The 15,139-nt window shown below is 36.4% G+C and overlaps 1 protein-coding gene across 7 annotated transcripts in view; it reads right to left on the bottom strand.

Moving 5' to 3' along the window:
• The window catches only part of FAM172A (family with sequence similarity 172 member A), a 283,280-nt gene that overhangs the window by 182,532 nt on the left and 85,609 nt on the right, over positions 1 to 15,139 (bottom strand). The gene's annotated exons all lie outside the window — the stretch shown is intronic.

Genomic DNA, 15,139 nt, shown 5'->3' with positions numbered 1-15,139 from the left:
TTCAGGACAGGATGTCATCCAGAGGGACCTGGACAAGCTCAAGAAGTAGACCCAAGGGAATCTTATGAGGTTTAATATGACCAAGTGCAAGGTGCTGCACCTGGGTTGCGGCAAACCCCCGTATCAACTCAGGCTGGGGGATGAACAAACCAAGAGCAGCCTTGCCAAGAACAACTTGAGGCTGTTGGTGGATAAGAAGCTGGACATGAGCCATCAATGTGCACTCACAGCCCAGAAAGACAAACACGTCCTGGGCTGCATCAAAAGCAGCATGGCCAGGAGGTAAAAGGAAGTGATTCTGCCCCTCTACTCTGTGCTGGTGACACCCCACACCACCTGGAGCTCTACATCCAGTTCTGGGGTCCCCAGTAGAGGAAGGACATCAATGTGTTGGAGCGAGTCCAGAAGAGGCCAGCAAGATGACCAGAGGGATGGAGCACCTCTCCTATGAAGAAAGGCTCCTATGAGAGAATTGGGATTGTTCAGCATGAAAAAGAGAAGGCTGACTGCAGCTTCAAGTACCTGAAAGCAGCTGACAAGAAGGATGGAGATGGGCTTTTTACAACAGTATGTAGTGACAGGACAAGGGAAAATGGATTCAAACTGACAGAGAGTAGGTTTGGTTTAGATTAGATATTAGGAAAAAATTCTTTACTGTGAGGGTGGTGAGACACCTGGAACAGGTTGTCCAGAGAAGTTGTGGATGCCCCAACTGGAGGTTATTCAACACCAAGCTCTGAGCAACCTGGTCCAGCGAAAGGTGTCCCTACCCATGGCAGGGATGAAGGAACAAGATGATTTTTAAAGTCCCTTCCAAACCAACCCATTCTATGATTCTGTGGAGAGAAAGCCATTAATGGAGATGACAAAAAAAACAAAGTACTTGGTGGCTTCTTTCAGTGATTACTGACAAGGCTTTTTCCACAGCATTTCACCTCTGCAACACATTTAAATAATCATTCATTTCCCTCCAACAAAAATGTCCTACTGGCTCATCTCAGTCCTGCTGTTACTTCTCATACATGTTGAATATGAAACTGATGCTAATGTGGAATCCCTGAGTGCTCTTTTTGACCATTTTACTATCTGGCTTCTTTTCTTCCACTGAAACTCAATTTCTCACTGAACTGTTTTCTCACTAAAGTTACTCAAACAACAACATATTGCCATGGCAAATCTCAACCCTTGTCTGTACTTCTGCTGTGCATGACAGTCATGAAATGAGACACTACTCTTACAGTTCTTCTTTCACACCTCTAGCAGCCACCTTCATGGCCACTTTTTGGGTTATAATCCCCTCCTCTGCAATGTCTCACTATTTGATTGGGTTTATCATCCTCACCCACCATCATCCAGCCCCACTCATTCTTATGTTACTACTACACTCAACACTGATGGCACTCACCTCTGTTTACCTTGACCTCAGCATCACACAATACAAGAATTCATGATTACTCCAGTAAAAACTCTACCAAGGATTCACACTACAGTACCTAAATGGAATAGCCTAAGTTCTTCCCAAAATCTAAAGGAATTTTCAGAGACAAGTTTAAATCCAAAAAGTTATAAAGTGAAAAATCTTACCCTATGTCCTAATTCATACTCCAATAATTTATTGTCCAGATGCCACCTTTATTGGTATAAGCCAAGCTTAAAAAGTAATGTGTACTTTAGTTTTGGCTTCATGCATAGTCTGGTTTAAGCATTATCATAACCAGTTTATTAGTTAATGAACTCTTCAAGAACAAATGAAGACAAAATCACTAAATCTGCAGCATCAGCTTCAGATGATGATGACAATGTGTTCAGTCCTTTTATCTACCCTCTGAAAGACTTTGACTACCTACAAGCTCCTATTTTAGGCCATCCGATCAATCCAAAATTCCATTTTTTCTCTCTATCGCCATAGAAATCAACCTGACACAACTCACTCCTGCTTTTAATACCTGAATAACAGCTTCCCATTTTCTAACTTCTCTCTTCCAAGGTCTCCTACAATACTGTCCTCATTTTCCTTATTTTGAAGCCTCCCCTCACTGCACTCTGACAGTCAGGTTATTTTACCATTTTCATATACTCCTAATTACAACAAACTTCTGTCATATGCCCACCTAAGTAAGAAAATCACTTCACGTAACATATCACAATCAAATAATGAACATATTAGCTAATCAGATCTACGTACGAAGCCAACACACATTCTTCTAATCCTTTCCATTACTTCCCACACCCAGAATCACATCTCTAGACTGTTCCCATTGCACAGGACATTCCCACCAAATAGAGATACTGCCCAGAACCAGGATTTAGTATTAAAATATTCACTGATAACATGTTCGTTATTTCCTCAGTTTTTTCTAATCCTTTACCAGAGAATTTTCTAATGTCACCTAGCTGATCTCATTTATTATTTATTGCCTATCAAATTAGGTGAGAAAAGGCTTAATTATTCCTATTGGCTATAGGTACATCTTCCTGTTAACAGGGTTTCCTTAAAATACTGTAAAGACTTGTTTTTTAACTATATTTATAGAATCATAGAATCACTTAGGTTGGAAAAGACCCCTAAGATTATCAAGTCCAACTGTCAACCCAACACTGCCAAGCCCACCACTAATCGTGTCCCAAAATGCCACATCTATACATCTTTTATCTCCTTCCAGGGATGATGACTCCACCACTGCCCTGGGCAGCTTGTGTTGGGGCTTGATAACATTTTTGGTCAAGAATCTTTTTCCTAATATCCAAACTAAACCTACCTGGGCACAACCTAAAGCTATTTCGTTTCATCTTATCGCTTATTACCTGGGAGAAGAGAACAACCCCCACCTGGTTACAACCTCCTTTCAGGTGGTTGTAGAGAGTGATAAAATCCCCTGTGAGCCTCCTTTTCACCAGGTTGAACACCCCAGCTCCATCAGCCACTCTTCATCAGATTTGTGCTCCAGACCTTTCCCTAGCTCTGCTGCCCTTCTCTGGACTTGCCCCAGCACCTCACCTTTCTTGTCATGAGGGATACAAAACTAAACACAGGATTTGAGATACGGCCTCATCAGTGTGCACTGGTTCTGCTGGCCACACTATTTTTGCTAAAGGCCAGAATGCCGCTGGCCTTTTGACCACCTGCTCACACTGCTGGCTTATGTTCAGCTCTGTTGACCTGCACTCCCACGTCCTTTTCTGCTTTGCTCCCAGCCTGCAGCACTGCATAGGATTGTTGTGACCTGAGTGCAGGAGCTGGTACTTCACCTTATTGAACCTCATACTGTTGGCCTCAGCCCACTGATCCAGATGTGAATTTACTTCGTTACTCATTGTCTTTTCAAATAGCTGGTTTCTCCCACCTCTTTCTTGTCTTTGTAATGGCCAATGAAAAAATACTTTGCTGCTATTATAGATTTAGTTTTCCTGTCTTTGCTATTTAATACACTGCATTAACAGTTTTTTTAATTTACTAGTAAGAAGCTAGGTCCCTTTCCTCCCATAGGCTTCTGGAAAAATATATTTGAATATGATGTGTGATTATAACCATTGTTCACTTATGCATTACATCATATTCATATTCAATAGCTAATCTGAAGCCCAAACATACACAATTCCAAACACACTGTGGCTAATCAGTTAAAAGTTACGTTTACATCCTGGAATAAGCTTTTTTCTCCTCAAACTTGCATCCACTCCTTCTCTCCAAAAGTGAGAACAGTGAGAAAATCCATGGCCATCAAAGCAGAAATGTTTTGCCAAATTATTTCTCTTAACTTCCTACACAATCTCTTGAAAATTGTTTAGGACATCTCCTCAGTGTAAAGTCTACACAGGTAGTTTTCTCCTACGACTGCCTAATAACTTTCAAAATTGCTAGCAGGTACCTTTTTCCTTTCTCATCTACTACATCTCCAAGTCAAAACATTTTTACATACAATCAATATTATTTTTATTATATAACTAAACATCCAGTAACAGGAAATAGAGGAGAGAGGAAGAACAGAAGAATTTTATTCCTTGGGTTTGGGTTCTCTCTCATTTCTGCTCCATGCCTTGCACAAACTCCTACAAAATTGGCAGATTTGGGCTTTTCATTTTCTTGCATAAGCTGCACTAAACTATTCTTTAAATTCAGTTTGGAATGTCTTATAAATAGTTGCTGAAAAGGAAAACGGGCTTTTTAAGCCGTAAGAATAAAGCTCCTAATCATCCGAATTTTTTACTAGTCTTTGTTTACCTGGACTTTCAACAAAATATAACTTCCTTTATTCACAGTGAGCAGTATTTTTCTATGAAAATGGCTGATTACATCATTTCTTAACCTACATTTAGTTTGAGGTTTGAGATTGATGTCCAGAACAGAACATAGCAGCAATTTTTCCAGTAATTTTTAAACCATAGAAGCATACAGCACCAAGTGAGTGAAATGCAAACAATGGCAACTGCTGATCTAGCTTGTCATCTATACAGAATACAAAAACTGAATGACAGTCCTGTACTAAACAGAACTTAAAGGGATACTGTGCATTTGATTTCAATGACCCCTTTAGTCTGGTTATAGATTTGTAAGAGAGATATAGCTACAGTCCAAATTATTATAAGTTTTTTGCTCTAAAAATATTATTAGGTGTTTATAGGGACTACAAACATAAATACCTTCTAATTGTTTTTTAAAAACTCATTCTTTTATAATTGCTAGAAATAATCACAGCTCAAAAAGAAAACTCAGAACTTTATGGGAAGGAAACATAAAATACATAGATTAAGAAAAAAACCAGACAACAAGCACATATATTTTTGATGATTTTTTTAGGTTAGAGGCACAATAAATTGAAAATGTGAAAATAAATTCTATCTGAATTTTGCTAAATTTATAAGACAAATTGGACTTAGTAATTTCAAAAGCAAAATACTTGAATCCTATATAAAATGTTAAAAAAGGAAAATGATGGATGCAAAAGGTGAGACTCTTCTCTCAACTGTAACAACATACAAATGGCAGCATTGTGTGAACAGTCTTCTGTCTGTTTGACTTTGCAGCATTTTTGACAAACTTTACCAAACTTTCAAGCTGTTTTGGCTCTGCCAACAGCAATATCAAGCTAACCAGCTCCATTCCATTTCACACAGAGAATCCATACAACTGTCTAGAACTAATTTTAGTTACTAAATGCAACAAAATTAAAAAAAGATAATAAAATAAAGTGACTGCCAGACAGCTATTAAAGAATGGAATTTGATAAACAATGGTCCAGTGGTCACTTGTTAACAGGAGGAATATTCCAAAATTCATTTATTTAGTTTAAATATACGTATGCATACAAGTAGTTGCACTGCAGAGGTGTGCTAATATTTGGGAAAAAATTATATACAGATTTTTACCTCACCAACAATGATGAGATTTTAAAAGAAAGAACACTTAACACTTCACAGTTAAGATGGAAAAAGCACAATATTATGATTAATTTAGTACAATAAACTACCGACATGCAATGCAAGTCGGCATTGGATGGATAACTTCCAATAACTGGAAACATTATCACCAGTATGCAAAATCAGAAAATCCTCAGGCCAGATATGCAATCACCTACATTTATGATGAAGTATCACTGCCATCCCCACAGTCAAGTCAGCCACACTGAGACCTCTATGACTAGAGCACGCATAAGAACAATCTAAGAGCATCATGCCTGACACAGTACTACTTTTGAGAAGAATTTTCAAAGTTCCATTTCAAGCCTGTTTCTTAGCACTGAATGCTGTCTTCTAGCTATGGGTTCCAAAGGGGAAAGATGCAGAAAAGGCAGGGTCCATACAAAATCTTTAGCTACTTCTATAAATACTACATTGTAACAGTGAAAAATTTTAAGACACAAAGAAAGACAAATATTCAAAACAAAGTGGTAAAGTACTTATACAAGAATTAGAACAATAAATAATAATAATATGATTTTAACCCTCACCTGATAAGGTTATGATTCCTTAAACTGCAAGAAAATTATTTTGGTACAGTAAGAATTTGAGCACTCTTCCTCATCCTTTTTACTGCCAGTACTTTTTCTGGGTTTTTTTTTTTTTTTACTGGCACATTTGTACTAGGAGAAATCACCCATATCTATTTTAAGACAAATTTGATGTTGCTGTTTAAGTTTCTAAGTGAAGTACCAAAAGCTAACATTTGTAAAAGAAGTTAATTTTACCACACTTGGGCTAAAATGGGTTTATACAACAAACAAACAAACAAACAAACAAAACCAACAACAACAAAAAGTAAGCAAAAAGAGTAGTGGTACAAAGCATTCTGGGAAACCTAACAAGACAAAAGCTGCCTCTGTAATTGGAAAGCAACAGCCCTACAACCCTTCAAGGTGACACGTTGTAGAGGGAAAGGGGAAGCGCCATATCTGTGGCAGGTGCAGAATGTTTAATCTAGTGCTAAAAGGCCACCATTCTCAGCACATGGCAATTGGGCTAACAGGATTGACACTGGGGAACTTGCTCAGCAAGTACACCAACCTCTGAATGGTGGGGGTTTCTTCCAGCAGCTGCCTGAATGTCAATCAGTTGAAGGGGAATGTTACAGGGGTCACAGTTTGGGGCTGGTTCTCTTTGCCTGACATTTCTATCCCTTAGTCAGAAAGACAATGAGAAAGACACAAAGCCCAAGCATTACCATAGTCCCATTCAGTGGTACAACAAAATTGAGTGGAGTGGAAAAGGCCTCCAGACACAAAATGATCAACAGAACAACTCAACCTACCCTCCTCAAGGGAAGAACGAGGAGGGTGCCACAGCACTGAGCAGTCTGAGGCTATGGGGACAGCGACAGTTTCACAAGGGAAGGTTAATCTCGCACAAAGACATTATTTTTCAGTTCAGCACTAAAGTTTAGTACAGCTTCTTTCTAAGCAAAACTGAACATCCATGTTTGCCCTTGTGAGCAATGCCCTTTCAGTGTGAAAAGCCCAGATTTAAAAAACTCTAATAGGATATTGCAAGTCACAGGAACAGTGGTAGAACATTATAAATTAAGAGATTCATAATTTAGTTATAAAAATAATTAATATGATTAGAATATCTATTAACCTATAAATCCATGAGACAGAGGCTATTCTAGGAGATAAACTCTAATATCCAGGAAATAAGTTTCTGACAAAACCACAGCTAGAGTAGCCTTACCACATAGGTTGGCAGTCTTCACCGTTGTACAGCAGGCAAGTTAAAAACAGTGACATTTTGCCAACAAATAAAATATGCAAGATATCAGCATTTAGATGGGGAACTTGGTTTAAGTAAGCTAAACAGAGCAAAATTACTTGAAATCTACCTTTGGCTTTGATACTTCTTCAGTATCAAAGAAATTGCTTAACTTACTTTGCCTCTACATTTTACCTTCAAGAAAGGATTTGTAATTTTTACTAAAATACTCTTTGATACAAAAGGATGAAGCATCATGCATGGTACATGTTAGCATAAACCCCATGGTTAATATAGGCTAACTAAATACAGTTTATGAATAATTCTGCATGAAAAAACTGAGTACAAATTGACATCACAAGTTTAATAACCTACAGAGATAGGCAATCAGGATCTAAAAATAATGAAGAGATACTCAAGAGAAACTGAACACTGTATGGCAATATGGTTTGTCAGGAGTTGGAATTCCACTAACAACTCCAGCCCTTCCCTTAAAGGTAGACAGGACCATGCAGGTCAGTGCCACTTGACAATATTCCTCACCAGGTCCTCATGCATAAACAAGATGCAAACAAAACTGCACATTCACCTGAAAGAACTGAGTCTCGAGATCCACATCTCCTTGAAAAAAATGAATATAGCATATACCTGTAAACAATGGTTTATTTCTGTAACTATGCTTACAGGTTTTGTTCAACACTGTCCCTCACTAGTGATCTTTATCCTTCAGCCTCTCTTTGCATCACAAAAGGGCACTGAAACTCATGGTACACCAACAGGTTTTTAGCCAGTTTGGAAGCTCAATTAAGCAAAAATGTTCATAAACCAAACACAAGAGATGCTACAAGCCAGAGTGTGAAAATTTTGTGGGAACATTTCACAAAGAAACTAAAACTGGATTTCTCAACCTTTTAATCTAACTCAGAACAAATAGCTTACAATCAAATAGGTGAAAGAAAAATCTCTTTCATTTCTACATAGTTCATTGACGCAAACTAACACAAATAGCAAATTCTGGCTGAACAAACATGAGGAAAAAACCCAGAGCTGTTCAGTTGCTGCAAATTTATCCCTCTGAAAGATTTCTGCCTGTGCAATGGCAAACAAACCTTTAAAGGTCTGTGTGCACGGCACAAGTGACATGCTAGAAAAGCAGTATCTTCATAGGGTTTGAAAGGTGGAGAATACTGCTTGGTTGCATGGTCCGATATTTTTTTCAGGAGGGAATATTTTTCTAGTCTTTCAAGAAACATAAGGAAAGCAGACAATTGCATATGCCCGTAAGTCAGGGCTATGGACTTTGAAGGTCAAAAAAATTTCCTCAAAACTTTCAATATTTTGTATTAGTATCCACCATAATGCTAAGTTTTATACATGTTAGAAGGTGTTTTTTCATCTGTGATATAGGAGAAGAGAAGTCAAAGAGTTAAAATAAAACCCTGAAGTGATGGAAATAAAAACAAGGCTTATATTACACATATTTGGTGCACCACACATTTACAAGAATATATACAAGTTCCACTTGTATACCCCTAAAGTCTGTAACCATTCAGTACTTAGAGATATGGTTAAAAAAAGAGGGAAAGATCCAGTTATATTGTAATGAATCTCATCTCTGAATGCTATAAATGTTACTCAGAACTGCTATATTAGTTATTATTAATACCTATCATTCACAAAGTACTACTAGGAATTTTCAAGGAGTAACTTAAAATGATGCAGGTCAAACAGCAATGCAAAAGTAAGCACTATAAATGCATACCTTCCTAGTTTGTGAAGTGAATAGTCTGGATATGAAAGAAAGTAGGACTAGACTCTTCCTTTGCACAGTTCATTTTTTACAGCTGATCTTCAGTTTGCTCAAATATATAACATCACCATAGTCTATTCACTTCCCTGTAAAGCAGATTTCTCAAGAACAAGATATTATGTCTCTAAGAAAAAGTAAATCTTCTTTAGCTAAGCACCGGGCAATGGAAAAAAAAATATTTAAGAATCACTCATAAGGGATGAAATGAAAGCATGAAAAAATGAATGGTTACAAACTAAAACAAATCTATATCCAGAAACTGTGCATATAAAAATGTACTGAAGAAACCAGAACTTCAGTCCTCATCTTTGGTAACTTTTGAATAGTATTGCTGTTTCCCTGACACTCTTTCACAAAATTGGTCACAGCAAATCTTCAAGCCATTTCAGAGCTACCCTATTTCACTAAAATGGCAGATAGTCAATGACAAAAAGATTGTTCCACTTTCACTGCTGACCCATTTCAGTGTCCCTTGAATGTTTAGGGCTACCTAGACAAAAAATTGGATGTTGTTCTTTGGGGATGGAAAGCTGTTTCACAGTTTTATCCAAAGAAACTCAAAAAAGTATATTATTTCCAAACAATCCTGTCTTTTTATAAGATTAATATCCCACGATACAGGACATTCCACTAGAATTTTTTTTTTCATATTCTGCATAACAAAAAATATATTTTCATAATCTCCAGAAACTTCAGCTTCTGCTTTAATATGAGTAGAAGAAATAAAAAAGAAAAACAGACCTTTTCAGATATCATTAGTATTCAGTGTTCTTTTCTATGGGACAGAGCAAACTGCATAACACTACAGATGGGTGAACTACAGATTCTTGAGAGGAAAATGAAAAAAAAAAACAGCAACAAAAAGCGCATGTTTTCCTATTAACACCCACAGTTTTTGTTTAACTAAATTGGTATACTGAAAATATTATCAACATTGAGACACTGGCCAGGGTGTCAGGAGAAAGAAGTATAATTTTTATGCTTGTCACAGATTTTTTTGAATAGCTGGTGTAAGAGGATTAAATTCCCTGCACCTGTTACTACACCTCAGTGACCACTACATGTGAAATGTGTTTAATTCCTTTTTTCTTTCTTTTGAGAGTCTTCTCAAAAGTGGGGCTATGCACAACCACTGCACTGTGCACACTGAATTGTCCCACCTTGGCTGTAATCTCCCCAAAACCATTAACATCATGCAGGAAAATAATTTTAAAAATGTACTTTGAAATAAGAATCTGATTCAGTTTCAGATTCACAATCATTATATCAATATGGTCTAAGCAGTCATTTCTCAGAGCTAGTCAGAAAGACAGACTCTAGCCAAAGAACATTTCTCTTTCATCTCAACATTTTAAAAGATTTTTCTGCAGTGAAAAATTCAAAAATCTAAACAGCCTTGCCAAGAGTCAAAGTATTTTGATTCAGAAACAATGACCATGGGAAGAGCAGGTTATCTCTTCATGGAAGAGTCCTAACAATAGTAAACTTTGTCTTCACAGACTATGACCCCTGCTAGTTTCAACATCTACAGTTTGGATGCCATCCATAAAAGACAGTACCAAGCACAGCAAAGGCTTTCTAAATGTAATCCCTCGCTGGGTCTGCAGGGGTCTGAAGGGTCTGTTCATGTCACCCAGCCAACTGGCCACAGCTCTCTTGGCTCCCATTTTCTCTCTCCAGAGCTCTGTCTTTCTTCCTGCTCCTTCCAATAAGCAATGCCAGCAATTGGGCAGCAACACCCAAAGTCACCTGAGAAGACAGCATGGCTTTCAATGCTGTTTATTTTGGTCAATCAAGGACCACACTTCTTAACTCTATTTCTGTCTGCATTGACAGGTTACAACTGCATCCAGACAGGTTGCATTAAATTCCCCCTGAAATGTAAGGATTTCTTGGTTTCTCACAGTGACCCTTCCCTAGGCTCTGCTGTTCTATCACCCTTCATCATTTCCTCTTTCTTCTGGTTTTATATTGCTATCACCTGACAAAGCAAGTTCCTATCTTTTCCATGTACAAGGGATAGAAGCCATTCCCATTCATGAACTCTCTCATGAGTGAAAATTATACTCTTTAGTTCCAAACTTTTTAAACTTGCCCTTTATTTGAGCAACCTGATATTTATAACCTCTGGAGAAGCAACTTTATTCACAATCTGATTCCTTATGTCTCCTTGTATCGCACAATTGCTACGAGGTATTACATGAGGCTGGCTGCTTTCCTACTAATCTTTATTACAATATCCTCACTATCCTTCTCTGCAAGTACCCATTCAGTACCTCGCATGTGATAGCTAGTGAAGTTTGTAAATCCCATTATTCTTGAGAGGTTCAGAGGCATGTACTGCCCTCCTGTTAGCACACCACAATCACTTAATGTAATAGCTATAATTGCCCCTCAAACAAGAGACTTGCTTTTTTTCTAAGTTCTTTCCTTAAAAGTCATTCCTATGAATCTTTTGGTTTTACAGAATTATTACCTATTCCTAAGGAGTTCTTCACTTTGAAGTCATTCACTAAGGATCTCCAGGGGAAAAAAAAGCAACACACAACAAGCTACTGCAAATTAAATCACAATGCAAGTCCACCTGTATAACATTTGAAGTACTATTATCTTTGAGAAATAGTCAATAGTCCTTTTTAATATCTCATAAATTACCAGGTTAAAAGAAAACAGTAACATGAAACAGTACTTTTTCAGTGCTGTAAAACATAATCAGCATTTCCAAAAAATGAAAAGTCACATGCAGCTTCCAAACCCAAAAGACATAAGAAATTAACTATGATTTTACCTGGATGCCCCACATCTTATATTAACATTTTAAAAATTGGGAAGTTACAACCAACTAGACAATTAAGATGCACCCTTTATCTACATGTACATGTATATACCTGCATACCTATACTTCAGACAGCAACAGTTTTAAACTGAAAAATGTAAACTAGAAAAAAAAAGGCTAAAAAGGAAGCTGCAAATGTAAAATGATCACACTATGAAAATATTAGCACAAGAAGTAGAAACAAGGTAAAAAATACTGTTGGTTACATTTTCAATTAACCTCTCAACAAGAAAAAAAAGGACTTGAGACGTGAATAACGTTTTCAAAATCTTACGAGATGAAACTGGCAAGAAGTCAAAGTAGCAAATACTTATTCTGAATGTCTTACAGATGATTTCATATTGGAGTTCTTGTCCAATCCTAAATAAACTCCCCCCCCAAAACTGATACACATAAGGCTAGAAGTAAGCCCTTCATTTTCACCAGAAAAACACTAAAGTATTTATTTATCTCAGATGGAAGGTATTTGAACAGCTCAGTCAATTGCACATACTTTTTATTTAAAGCTCCCACTACTCTCCTGTCCTGAAATGTTCCATACCTGTAGGAAATTACATTTAGAAAAATAAATTAAATGTACAGAAAATCTCACAGGACAACATAAGTAGAGAAGGTCGACACATGGTATGGGATGGGGGGGATTAATCTGAATCAAAAATAGCTGGACTGTGTTATTTTAAGATCTGTTTCAAAATGAGGCAAAAAGAAATACTAATATGAAAAATGCCAATATTAATTAAAAAATCAGATTAATGACACTCTTTTGACACTGCTTACATAATCAAAGCCAGTAAATATTTGATTCAATATAAGGTCTTAATTAATAAATGTTATTTTAATCAGTTGTTAGAAATAACTGTTTGCAGTATTTGACAATAACAACATTGTATCATTAGAATGGACTCTCCGAATCACTTATTTTTATCATCAGCTGGTATCAGTTGAATATTAGCACTCAGACAGTCCTAAATTCAGTAAAAATATCACTGTTCATGAACCAGGGCTGTCAAGTCTCGAAAATACTGTATCTGATCTCAACCATGCGTGATGTGGAAGGTGCATATTCCACATGAGTAGTTTCTGTACTTCATGGAAAAGCCTTCTGTTATCAGCATTCAGGAACTCATTCCAAAAGACTCACCCACATTACTCCCAATGCTGGAGGAACAGTTGGGATTCAAAACACAGGCTCAGCTACCGAGGGTCAGCAGAAACTCAATCACCTGTGCACTGAAGCACCATGACTGTTTTCTGCCTATATTTTTCGAATGATTTTTAGGGTAAAAAGAACTTTTACTTATTAGCTAAGTATATCTGCTTTCAAGGAAAGCTTAAATTTGCAGTGGGTAACTCCTAGGAAAAAAACGTTACAATAAATGATAATATTCAATAAAGCCACATTTCTTTGGATTTAGCATTCAGAAGCAAGAAACGGTCCAAGACCATGGCACTATTAAGTGTGACTTTGTCTTTCACAGCTAGAAGAAACAATTAAAATTAATCACTACCAAAAAAAAGAAAAACAAAAAAAGGAAAAAATATTAAGTTGTTTTTCTTCATGTACCAGCAATTATTTACACCCAAGCTTCATTATCTGTTCTACCCTCCAAAGCAATCTGAAATCTCACTGCCTTTGGCACAACAGAGATGGAGGCTGCATGTAGTACACAATATAACAGGCTAAGCTATCTCTTCCAATCTCTCCTTTTCCTAAGAGGATTAGCACTGCAATATGCTACAACAAATGGTTGTGAATAAGCAAGTTGGTACACCTGGCCTTCCCCAGAAATAATCATCCAGCTGAATAGCCTCAAAACAGGTTTATTCCTTAAGTGTTGCTGAGATGAAAGGAAACTAAATTCACAAGCCCAGAATTATAAAAAAAATACACAAAAATCACCTATACTTTCGCACGCTTAAAAAATTCTTAATAACTTCTAGGTTTGAAAAGGTTAAATCAACATAAGGTATTTTCACCATTCCCTTTTTTTCTCTAAAGAAATCACTGAAAATTGAAAAATTCCATTTTCCTAATGACATATTTCACCATATTATGTGCAATTTGACTGTTTAATTCTATGCAAAAACATTAATTTTTTAAAAAAAACATATTCTGTGCAACTCAACTCTTCTGAAGAGGGAAAACAAAGTGAATTGCCTGGGATGGGTGATAATAAGAAAAGCAACACCATTTATTAATTTTGTATACATTATCTACCACCCTACAGATTCCTTGGAGGAGAAGAACATGTCTGAATTTCACCACAGAGCACCACAGGCATGAAGTGAGAGAAACTAAACAAGCACATCCTGAAGGGAGAGAAAATGCCTGCAGCAGCAAATGACCTACTACATACCTCACTCTCAGTTTTTTTGATGTTATAATTTGTTAATTTCAGGGGGAAAAAAGACAATCACCCACAGTTTCAACTTGTTCTAACAGAATTATTAAACTTTTAAAAGTTTTTGATCAAAAGCGACATATATCATTCTAAAGATCAATGTATTTTCAAAAGGTTACCATCCTGAGGAAATCTGCATAACGAAGTCTTTGTCATATCCATTTTCTTGTTACCTGAAATGTGCATTTTTAGAATACTACTAAACTACTTAAGGATGAAACATATCAATTTTTCATTTGAATTCCTATGGATTAAAGTTAATATTTTCCAGCTCAATACACAGTAAGCAAAGGATAATTTCATTCGAATATGTATTTCATGATATGAATAAGGAAGTGTTTACCTCCCCATTGAATTGTTAAGTATTCTAAGTACTGATTCATTTGAAAAATCAACAGGGTATTGGCAATTCAGTGTAATATTGAACACATACATATTCCATACCTATACTGACACACATGTAATACTGTTTCTATGACATATATTACAAAGAATAAAATTTACACATTACCATGCATTAAGATTAGTTAGGCAATAATTTAACCACTTGTACATACAATAAATAAGACAAAGGTCAATTTTAATATTTTTCAATAGGCATTAAATATTTTTAAATTATAGTGACTAAATTTCTTTAAAGAATATAAAAACCAGGCATACATATTTTTCATTCCTGAATTAATGTGCTCCTGAAAGAACAGAACAAAGGTGCTGGCCACTCATACTTTTCATAAGTGAAATTAAGCTAATGACTTAAGATTAATATGTCAACCAATAACAATTAACAGGTCATCCTGTACTATATGAAAGTAATTTTAATAAGTAAAGATTATTCCTCTTAAAACTGCATTTCAAAAAGTTCAGGTGCATAGTGGTGGAACATGTCCAAACAATGGCAACAGAGCTTGG

Source organism: Neopelma chrysocephalum, unplaced genomic scaffold, assembly GCF_003984885.1.
Source record: "Neopelma chrysocephalum unplaced genomic scaffold, ASM398488v2 Primary Assembly neopelma1_96523, whole genome shotgun sequence".
Lineage (NCBI taxonomy): Eukaryota > Metazoa > Chordata > Aves > Passeriformes > Pipridae > Neopelma > Neopelma chrysocephalum.
Note: the sequence above shows the minus strand (reverse complement) of the source record. Positions and strands in the feature narration are given on the sequence as shown.